This window comes from Lichenostomus cassidix, chromosome 6 (assembly GCF_008360975.1).
Source record: "Lichenostomus cassidix isolate B80296 chromosome 6, HeHo_3.0, whole genome shotgun sequence".
NCBI classification, from domain to species: domain Eukaryota; kingdom Metazoa; phylum Chordata; class Aves; order Passeriformes; family Meliphagidae; genus Lichenostomus; species Lichenostomus cassidix.
In genome coordinates, this window is record NC_139487.1 from 13,779,782 (window position 1) to 13,791,118 (window position 11,337).

The window sequence follows — 11,337 nt, forward strand, 5'->3', positions numbered from 1 at the left end:
TTGTCAGCAGCCAGAAACACCTGAAATTATCCCACATAGGCTCAGGAAGTAAAACCCTTCCTGAGCACTGAGGGAGGAACAGTATGGGGAGGTCCAGTCCTGAGCTCCCTGCCACCACTCGCTACGTGCTGCACGAGCCAAGGGTCTGCAGCAACGCAGCCCCCATGGTCTAACCTGCCTTGTCTGGCCCCTCTGGCTATCTCTGTAGGGACATGTGTTTGTGCTGCAAGGCGGGGAGAAGCAGCAAGAAATTTAGTAGTGAATTCCCATCAGGAAGGAAGCAAGAGGAGGGGAGGAAGCTCAGCATTTCCCTGACATACAGGACAGGGCTCAGCCTGCCAGGGCCGGGTGGGCAGCCAGCACCACCACTTGCACATCCCACCACACATTCTCTGGCAGGATGGGCACAGGCATCCCCGTGCCCATGCCATCACTCAGGGCCACAGGAACTGCATGCTGAACCAGCATCACAATTCTGGCCCAGCAAGAAAAGAGGCACAAAGTCCATTCTGGCAAGCTCATGTCACCATCCTCTTCCCCACCAGTGAATGCTTCCCATCCCCAGCATGGGCATCCTTGGACCTGACTGGAAATATCCTTTCTGTCTTTTAGGTACCAGGATGGCTCAGTCATCCTCTGGGAGGCCTCACCATGGTTCTTGGCAGAAGTCAGGCTGAGATGAGGATTCAGGCCCCATCCAAGGCTCTGGGAGCCAAGGCTGAAATTACTCCTCTCAGGAGACTCGAAGGCAGGCAAAGACCTCCTCGTCAAGGGCTATATCTTGGATTCTCCCTTCCTCTGGAAGTGGCTGCTGAGGACACTCTTCTGTATAATTTCTGCTTTTCAGCCTCACCATCAAGAAAATACATTACACCAAAGCAGCAGCAGTCCTGCAGCTTAAGCTGCTCCTTTGCCTCCTCCCAGATTCCTCAGGATGCGAACAGAAAGGTACATCCACCCAAAGCAACTACAAACTTTAAGATTATTCCTCACCTGCACCTCAGACCAGTGAGTGTTTGCTTTCATTTCCTGTCCCAGTGCAATTACAGGCACAGGACAGCACTGCCAGCACCTCTCCGCGGTGCTTTCAGAGCCCTGCCCTCTGCAACGCCGGGACATCAGTGTCGTCCCCACCGTCCCCTCGGCACAGGCTGCTTTCTTCCCACATCACAAGCAGAGTCCGTGCTCTGTCCATTTGGACACAACTTCCCTGCTATCCCCAGCCTCCCCCCTTCCCAAAGCGGCTCTAAGCGCACAGCGAGCGGTCTGCTCCAAGCACCGCCCAGCTGGTGACAGCCGTCCCATCTCAGCACGGCTTGCCAAACCCCCTGCCCAGCTAAGGGCACAAAGAGCACAGTGACAACACAGCAAAACACAAGCACACCACAAGGGCACCCTTTCTCCGTACAGACACGCACAGCCCACCTGAGCCCGGGAGAGTCAGGCACGGGGGAAGGTACCATAGGGAGGACAAATAAGTCCCTGCTAACGAGGTGCAGTCAACTTCCAGTGAGAGTGCCAGTGGGCGATCCAGCCAGGGAAAGGTTTTCTGCTGACAGGACCACTCTGTTTATCCAGTCCGACTCACCTCCTGGGAACAAAGCGGGTTTGTACTCAGCAGGAAAAGCTTCCTCATCACGTCTCTCCCCGCCCCCAGCCATTCCCCTGCTGCAGCCAGCACGCTGTGCCCCTGGCCACCCTCACCTCTGCTATCCTGTCTGTCTGTCGCTCCTATTGCTCTCCACTGCCTTCCCCATAGCACGTGGGCTCCTTGGGACACAGGCTGTCCCTTTGTCACCAGCTTTGTGCTGGCTGTACAAACAAAGAGCCCAATATCCAGCAGCAGACAGCACTCTGCCACCAAAAAGAGATGAATGGACTGGAGTGAATCAGAAGCACAAAGAGCTGCAGTTCAGGGTAGCAGAAACCTACTGAGGCAGAAGGAGTAGCAGTATTAAAAACATGACCATGTGGAGCAGGGGAAAAGATGGAAGAGCCATCAATTAGCTTGAAAATACTAAAGACGAGTAGGGATCCTTGCACTGTTTGAGGTGGGGTGGCTGGGCCATGGTGCTGCAAGTTCTCACGGGAACAGGAACAGCAGCAACAGGCACAGCAGCAGCAGCCCCTTGCAGGCACTCAGGCTGCCCTCCACCCCCCAGACAGGCTGCCAGCTGAGCTCAGGCTCCTAGAAATCCTTGCCGTACTCCGAATATTCAAACTTCACAGCAGCACTGGACAAAGACGGGAAAAGATATTGCAGCCATAATTGCTGCCTGGGGATAATTTTTTCAGGAGCACATGCTGGTACAATAAGATTTCTTGTATTTCTTCTGTCGAAGGTGTAATGTAAGAATGGGCTGAAGTATGCAAGGATTACAGCATGTGTGCTGCAGACCCAAACCCTGGCTTTGCTGCAGTCACTGGGGCTGAGGATACAGCCCTCCCACTGATCCTGCCTGTGAGAACAGGAGTGTCACTTCCTTTAACGCACCTGCAGCTCTAGGGACTCATCATTAAAATGTGCAAGATTTTCCAATGAGACAGAAGATCAAGAGGGACAGGCAGGACTGCAACAGTTTCAGCATGTATGTATTAATTACAGTTATAATAAACCACTAACCTATTCATGTCCAAAGCATTCCCTGAGAGGCAGCTCATAAGAAAGCATGAAGTAATTTCTGAAATGGCCAAAAAAATAATCCCAACAGGGTCATGTTCCTTCAGCAGTACCGAGAAGAGCAAGAAGAGCAGGATCACTCCCTGACAAATACATCCCTGCCCCTGTATTTGCAAGCAGTGGATCAGTCTTGTGGATTTGCTTGCTCCATGACATGAATTGCACATAAAATATTATGTTTTCCAGGACCTTGGCCTTGTCTTACTCCACGCAGTGCTGCTTGCCAACATTTTCTACAAACCCCCACCTAGAGAAGGAAGCCTCCCAGCATATTCCAGACTGGAAACTTACTGAGTCCAACTCTTCAGGCTTAACAGTGGACCTGAGCTTCTCCCAGATCCACCCTGGATCTGGTGAAAACAAACATTCAGCAACAGCTCACGCAGAGACTCCAGAAGGAAAAGCAGATTGCAGGGAGAGCAGGGCTCCGCCTGTGATCCCCTGTGAGTCACGGCTCCTGACAGCTGGCTAAGCACCATCCATCCCCTCTCACCTCAAGGATGGGTGATCCCTGCCTGCCAGAGGGAAGGGGGGAGAGCTGTGCCACAACTGAGCAAACACTGGGATTTGAGGTTGGCAGAGGTCAGGACTGCGGATCGCAGGACTTCTGCCCCCGCCCAGCAGCAGACCCGCATCCAAAGAGAGCCTCACTGTGCAAGTATGAGGCTGTGGCGCAGCAGCGAACTCGCCCTGCTGAGAACACACAGGCTCTGTCTCGCTGCCTGGTCCTGCACAAACCAGGTAACGTGTTCCTGGCGCCCGACCACAGCCTGCCTGGTGCCAGGCTCTGGGCCTGACACAACAGCATTGTGCAGCAAGGCAGAGAGTGGATTCCCAGGGCATTAATCACTCCCCCCAGCCTGCCTGCATGCATGCTCAGCACACACAAACATTACCTTCATGGAAGACTGCTTATCCCATTTTACTATTAGCTCTGGAGTGTGTCCGGTCCAGCGTGGGCTGATGAAAGGAGGGACCAGAATGAAATGAGGGCTATTAACTTTGTTACAATATTGTTTCGAGATCTTCAGCACAGACTGGGTCAAGTCACAGCAGCCGAGAAAAGGCATTTACACGCAGACTGACAATTTCTTGTATTCCTCCTGTTTTTGCAGCTGAACTTGCGCAGGGCAAGAAATCTCAAACAAATCTCAAATAACAGACTCACCAGCATAAACTGTAATTGTCAGGCACTTGCTCAAAGTACCATCACTTAGATAGAAGCAGGACTACTAAAGATGCTGAAGCAAGGATTTTAAGCACTTAAGAGATAAGGCAGCAATGTGAAGAGACCATTTAGGCTGATTACAAAAAGTATTAACAGCCCCAGTAAAAAGAGAGACCCAAAGGGTTTGAGGACTCCTAGTCCACTCCTATCCCCAAAGCACTGCTCAGACCATGAGATAAAAAACCAGTAACGGATGGATGGCACAAATTAAACAGCAAGGAAACCAAACTTAGCAGGTGCTATTGCCACTTCTTTCTCCACTAAATAATGCATTCCAGCTTGTCACTGAAAAAGCAGCACTGTTAGAACTGACTATGGACAGTATGACATCACTGTAACTGAAAAACTAACATTTCACCAAACAGACCAAAACATGCCATGTGAGCTTCCACAGGCACACATGACTTGCACAGGAGGGACAAGTGGATTCTTGTGCTGTGGATGTCTCAATCTCTATAAAAACCTCAGGACCTGCATGAACAGTAGAGCAGGGATGGTCATACTCCCAGAAATGTACAAAAGACAAGCTTGTCACACAATGATTAGAGAAATTAATATTAAAAATATTCAAAAAATACTGTCAGTGATCTTTTTAAAATTGAAAAATGCCTTGCATTTCACCTAGGTCTTTTCATACCTCCTTCCACTCATTATAGCTCAATGTCTGTTCACTGAAAAAAATCCACCCCAGTGACAGAGATACCCCTCAGTTCAGTGCATCCTCCAGCTGCTGGGACTGGCTTTTGACAGATCTGCTGCAGTCTCTGCTGTGCTCTAGGCTGCAGGATCAGTACCCAGCACACAGTGGGAAGAAACCAGGAGTTACGCTTGGCTTCTCAAACCATTGTGTTTGAAGAACACACGCTTACTAACTACACGCTGGCACATTTCTACCTTTTTCTTCTGTCCCTCCCCGTGTTCTCCAAATCTCGACCGCCTTCCTTCCCTCCTCCATACCCCAATGCATCTGGATAGCCTGCACAGTCCTCATTCACACTTCTAGGCTTGGACATTACCTGCACATCAGTATGCTCTGACTGCTCTCACCAGCCTTCAAAGCTGTGGCCACTTGCAGACACTCTCCCTGCTCAGAGCAGAACATGTTGCTCTGTAAAGCTCCCCGAGGTCCCTGCTCGCCTGCACATTCCTGGGTGGAATAAACAATACCCCGTTGAGCCAGGCTGCCTGGGCCCCAGCTGGAGATGGTGCCAATGCAGGGACTGCGGCTCCAGCAAATGCAGAGCTGATCCTATGAATCCCAACAGAATGGACAACACAGCAAGCAGGGCAAAACCCAACTAATGGTGCTGAGGAGAGGAGCCTTGTCCCACCAGGGAAATGCTGATGGCTGCAGCTTCTTGCTAGGACATGCTGCTTGTCTCAGCAGATCCCAAAGAGTCCCCCTGCTGAGCTTCACTCAGTGGGAAACATGAGAGCTCCACATGGCTCCCAGGAGGAAGAGGAATCTTCTCACTTTAAAAAGAAATAGCTTCTTTTGCTTTGTCTGTGACCCAATATATCAAAAATCCCTGAAATGAATACAATTAAGGCTGGATCACCAGCCCCTCAAGAACCAGGACTATAAAGTTAAAGGCCTGCCAAGCTCTGGCCTCCCATCACACCAGTGTGGCACAGGAGCTAAGCCATGTACCAAACAGGTCATTCAAACCACTACTTTTCTGCAGCTGGGCTCTGTGTTCAGTGTGTCAGTGTTCTCACCTGCTCTGTTGCGGGACATGGCTGAGGGCAGGCTGCTGGTGTTTGTGTGGGTTAAGAGTGGCATGGGAAGGAAGCAAGAGGAGTTTGTGCTGAGCCAGACGGCATGCAAACGAAAGTCATCTGGAAACTAGAGCACAGCATCAATTTTTAATGCAAAGCAGAACACCTTGCCACAACATGTGAGCAAGATGACTGTGATGGATATTTAATCTCTGGCACTGGGGACCTAAGCACGCAGAGGCCAAAACACCAGATAAGGAAACAAGTTTCCCAAATTCTGTGTGCTGTGGCATCACACACCTTACAAACCCTGTTACCAGTTCCTGTCTTCTCCCACCTCAAGGTGCATGGTTGTGTCTATTGCCATTTTTGCAGACAGGCTAACACAGTTCAGCTTAGAATAAGGAACAGACAAAACCCCAGGAGCAGAACCACCACTGCTGTGCAGTACCTGTGGCTGGGCTACTGGTGGTTAAGTAGCATACAATTACAAAATTAGTCATTACACCTTGAGTACATATCCAAAACAAGTTGAACTGGGGCTACAAGGACATTCCTTAACACTGTAGCACTTGACTTTCCACCCTGAACAATATTCTTCAAGATAACTTTTGGAGAGAAGCCCATGATGATGCTTTAGTCGCTGGGTGGAGAGTCCAGAAATCTGGAAATTACTTGAGTTTGACTTGGAAACTCTGTTCTTTGTTCACCACCATTCCTGTTCTGTCCTGTTATCTCCAAAGAACCTCAGTCCACAGCAGGGACTCTGCAGCTACCTGGACCTCTTCCTTTCAAAGTCCCTAGGTGCTCCTGAGAAGGAAGCAATAAATTCTATTTCCTAACAGAAGGGATCTAAAAATAAGACTAAGTAACTGCTGTGTCACTCAGAAGTGGGGTTGAGCAATGCAATTAGAAATGTACTTTTGCTGGAAGTTGAAGGGAAATTATCAGTTAAGGCAGTGAAGTGCTAAGGTAAGTGCAGCTCAGGCTGTCCCACCCAAGCTCACATCACCACTGTCACAAAGTCCATGTGAGGTCACCCATTACAGGGACACCTCTGAGCTGCACTCAGAACCCTGAGAGGTCACACAGCCATGGTTCCCGTAACAGCTGGCTGAGGTGGTGTTCTGTAAAGCTTTGAGAATCACTCCTTTTCTCTGCTCCTACTGCTCAGTTCCTCCCATTCCATTATAAACAGTTCTTTAAAACTGTTTATACCAGTTTTTAATGTCACTGCTAATTCTAAGCAGAGCAGCTGGAGGGAGAACCGAAACCTTTGGCCCTGGCAGAGCAGAGGATCTCACGAACAGAACAGTGGAGGCCAGCTGAGAGACGTGGGCACTCTCGGTGCTTTGGAGGCCTCACACACAAGCAGGACGCATTTAGACACTGCCCAGCACGACTCACAGCCAGAGTGAGTCAAGATGAGGGGGATGATGGTGACGTCTTCTAGCACGGTACAGAGGCTGCATTTGGCAAAGCATCTGCAAAACTGCAAATTCTGTATCTATGAACTCTTTCAGATGAAGAGATAAAATCTCAATGGAAGCAAAGGAGAGAATGGCAGAGGCAAGGGGAAAGAGAGCCTTTTCAGAAGAAACTGAAAATGATGGAATCACGACAAACCTCAAAGGAGATGTTAATGCTTATGACACAACTAGAGGCTTCCTAGGTACTACAGTAAGGAGGACGAGATATGAAAAGCCAGAAGTGGGGGGAGAATTTCAAACACAAGGAACAGCAGCAGAGATGTTTGCATCCAAAGGCCAAATTACATCAAGGACAGGATCAGCTGAGGTACCACTTAGGGTCAGCAAAAGGGACAGCAGAGGAACAGCAGCTGCCTCTCAGAGTGCTGAGGGTGACCCAAGCCTTCATCCCCTGGCAGGGCCACTGGAGTTCATCTCCAGTTCATCTCTGATAAAAGTAAAAGGCAAGGGGGCCAGGCTGCCAGTGTTGCAAGAGGGATTTGCCTTTGCTGGCGTGAAAACAAATAGAGAACTCTAGTAAGTTTCTCTTCTCAGGCTGCCTTGAACAGAGTGCATGCCCTTGGAGGAGCACCCGGGAAAGGCACAGCGCTGCAGTCTGGAGCTTCTGCTATCTGTGTACAACCACCTGTGCCACCCTCAGCGGTGCAACAACTCCAGACTCCCCGTGTCAAACCACTGTGGGACGCCCACATTGTTTCTAAGGGGCCAGATGCTCCCCTGCAACAAGCTGTCCAGGCAAAGCCAGCTACCATCAGCTGCCTGCCTGCCTGCCTGGTGGTGACCACCCGGCTTACCACTGCCTGCACAGACACGGCTTAAGAGACCACAATCCCAATGCGCAATGTGGGAGCAGACGGGCGGCTCCCGCTGTGCCGCACAGCTGCTCCACGCTGCCCAGGTGCCCGAAGTGCTCCCAGGGCGGCGTGAGTGCTGTGGGATGGGGCACAGTGAGCACCCAGCAGGGCTGGAGGGCCACACGCTGCCCTGGCCCGGCTGGCACCCGAGCTCGCAGCACCCCCGAGCCGGCAGCACCCCAGCGTGGGGCACCCGCCGCCGGCCAGCGGGGCCCAGGGGAGCCCCCGCACACGGCAGCCGCCGCACACGGCAGCCCCCGCACACGGCAGCCCCCATGCCCGCGGCGAGCGGGGCCGCTGCGGAGTGCGGGAGGCGCCGGCGGGACAGGGGCCGGGCCGCGCCGGGGCCCGGCGGAGGCGCAGGCCGGGGCGGCCGCGGGGTGGAGGGAGCCGGGCGGGGGGAGGCCGGCGGGGCAGCGGCCAGGCCGGGCGGCGGCGGGCGGGGAGCGCCCGGCTGTCCCCGGCCGCTCCCGCGGGTCCCTACCTTCTCCCGGCCCGCTCCGGGCGCCGCGGCCGCTCCGGCCCTGGGGGTCCCGCTCCCGCCTCCGCCCGCCCGCGGCCGCCCAGCCCCGCCCGGGACCCGGCCGGCCCGGCCCCCAGCGCCCGCCCCGCCGCCCGGCTGCCTCCGCCCGGCCCGGCCCGGCGTGGTGCCGCTGGGAAGGCGGAGCCACTCCGCGGGGCTGGCCCGCAGCCTGGGGAGCCCGGGGCCCCCGGGGCCCCCGGGCGACGTGGGGGCATCGCCCTGTGCAGCACCGCTCGGCCCCGGCTGCCAGGCGTGTCCCCCCGGTGGCCCACGGGGACACCCCGCCGCGGGACACAGTTCCCAGCCGGGTGCCCTCGCGGGGACAGGGGTGCCGCCAGCCCCGGAGCCTCCAGGCTGGACACGGCACTCGTGCGCCATGCACCGGGCCGGGCTGCTGGCAGAGCACCCGGGAGCCCGGCGCGGAGCACGGCAGGCAGCTGCCTCTGCAAAGCCTCTTCGGCTTCCCCACAGAGCGCTGCCGCCTCGCAGACACTGCCGGGGCTCCCCTTCCCCGCTGCTGCCTTATGGGAATCTCGCTGCCTTGGCGGCTTCAGCTTTGGCAGCAGCTGACGAGTGGGTCTACACTGTCCATCTGGTGCAGTCTCAGCTTTGCCGCTACCAGCCTTCTTGGCTGCTTAGATGCATTGTAAGATCATGCCAGAGCATCAAGACGGAGAGAAAGAAATAGCTCCTCAGCAGAAATCCACGACAGAGAGGGCCAGTTTGTGCATCACAGAGGATCTGGCATACCAAATACAGTAGGTCCCGCACTGGATTTCCTGACAGGCTAAAAAAAGCCTCCATGCCCCGAGGGATACCATCCCTCAGCAACACGTTGTTAAAGCCCGGAGTCTCTAAGTCCCCCTGAGCAGTTACCACTGTTTGGCACTTGTTTGTGCATTTAGCTACACTTCTCCATAGCAACCACACAGCTCTCAGCTTGACTTGCCACCACCCAGGAGCGGGTGTGCGGAACACGCTCTCACAGTCGTGTTGGTACGTGCACAGGCTGGGTGCTGATTCCCGTCTGTTCTCCCGAGGGGGGACCCACACTGCTGCCATGGCACCATGCCGTGGGCAGGGAGCCTGAAGCTGCACAGGGAACTAGGTGCTGTATTCCCCGTAGATACGGGTGTTAGTTTACTGGTGCTGAAGAATGGACACCAAACCCTGCCAAAGGGCTCTAGATGTCCTCTGACCCAAAATTTCTGTTGTTCTTGCCTGCCAGAGAAGGTTTTGAGTGTTTTTCATCATCATAATCCCTTCTGCAGTTTTTCAGGTCATTGCCACGACCAACTCTCTGCTGACATCCCCATCAAAGCTGCCTCACTCTTCTTTGAGTTTACTTGTGTTTTCCCTTTTCTGACTCCTCCACGCCAAATACAGAAAGCAGAAGGCTTTGCATGCAGAATTCTATCCACCCTCCTGGTTCTCCCAAGATCCTCACAGATTTGCTTATAAGAATTTTGGTTCATTTCACTGGGCCTGGCTTCACTTTGTTTGAATGTTTCTCCAGTGTCTGCATACATTTCTGGTCCTCTCATCTCAGATGGGGTAATAGAGAATGGAAGAAAGTTTGGAGGCAGGCAGTAAGGATGCTCAGAGATATGGGAACAGACTGTGCAGTGAAAAACTGCAGGCTGGGACTCTTCAGCTTGGAAGCAGAGACATTGGGGAAGAGGCCTACAAACTCATGAGCGGCCCAGAGAAGATGGGGAGGATTGACTGTTTGCTGTGTCTTCTGACAGAAAACTGTCAACTATTTTTGCCTCGACTGAAACCTCAAAAGCATAAGAAATCCCTGTACTGTAGATGTTACACCCAAAGGTTGTGTCCTTTTTAGCCCACGCGTGTTGCAACACTGGGGGCGAAGTTCACGGCAAGCCTTTGAGAGGCGTGCTTAAAAGTCCTGCCTCAGAAACATTTTGTAACCATGTTTTCACGTGGAGAGCTCAGCCACGGCCAAGTGGAGCAGCACCAAATTGTTCAACACAAAAATATTCAGAACTGGGAGGAGAATGAGCTGGACAAATCCCAGCCCAGAGAGAGAGATCTCCAGGGGATTCTATCTTGCAGGAACCCTCTTGTAGGGGAAAATGCTTGTGACTGAGATTTTAATTTTTCTGCTGCACTGCCAACCTCACAGCAGCCTGTGAAGATGAGTGATGTGGCCTTCTGGGCCGGTTGTCCTGCTCTCGGGAAGGAATCTCCCTCCTCTGACTCTGTCCTGGAAAATAAGTGGAATTGAGACGGTCCCACATTTTCTAGGACCACAAGAGGGCAACATGAGAGCACCCTGCAGCCAGCAAGCTCAGCGAGACGACCGGTGACACTGCTGGGATGCAGGTGGCACGGGCAGCTCTGTGCGGGCTCAGCCTCACCCTGTCCAGGGACCACCCAGCCGAATTAGCCAGCTGAAGACTGCTCCCTGGGAGCTCTTTTCTTGCTCTGAGCTTCATACACATCCTCAGAGGTCAGCGGTCAGCTCAGCCAGCAGGGTGCTGTAGCTGGGGGCAGCAGTATCTTCCTGCACATGGGCTGGACACTTGGTGCCAGCAGACCCTTCTAAGTGCTGCACGGGGCCAGGCCGTGGGATGCGGGGTGCCCTCCCTTGTTCTGCCTGCATGTCCACCGTGAAATCCCTTGGGTGAATGTGAGATCACACGTGGTTTCAAACAGGAGGCTCCAGCATCTCTGCTGGGCTTGGCCACTGGAAGAGGTGTCAAACCACACAGAAGTTTGAGCATCTCAGCCTCGCCATCCTTTTTCATTGCCTTCTGCCATAGAAATAAAAAAAAACAACAACCAAAACCCAAACCAAACCAAAAAAACAACCCAAAACC

General features: G+C 53.4%; 1 protein-coding gene across 5 annotated transcripts in view; it reads right to left on the minus strand.

Annotated features, from left to right (window-relative positions):
• Positions 1 to 8,562, minus strand: part of DNMBP (dynamin binding protein) — a 34,083-nt gene extending 25,521 nt beyond the window's left edge. For 2 of the 5 annotated variants that reach the window (XM_085065117.1, XM_085065111.1), the window contains exon 1: positions 8,456 to 8,562. The gene's annotated coding sequence lies outside the window, so the exon portion shown is untranslated. Of the gene's footprint in view, positions 1 to 174; positions 613 to 650; positions 5,326 to 8,455 lie in introns of those variants that run through there. The other 3 variants (XM_085065116.1, XM_085065112.1, XM_085065115.1) reach the window with 3 other exon arrangements.
• Between the last annotated feature and the right edge of the window lie 2,775 nt (positions 8,563 to 11,337).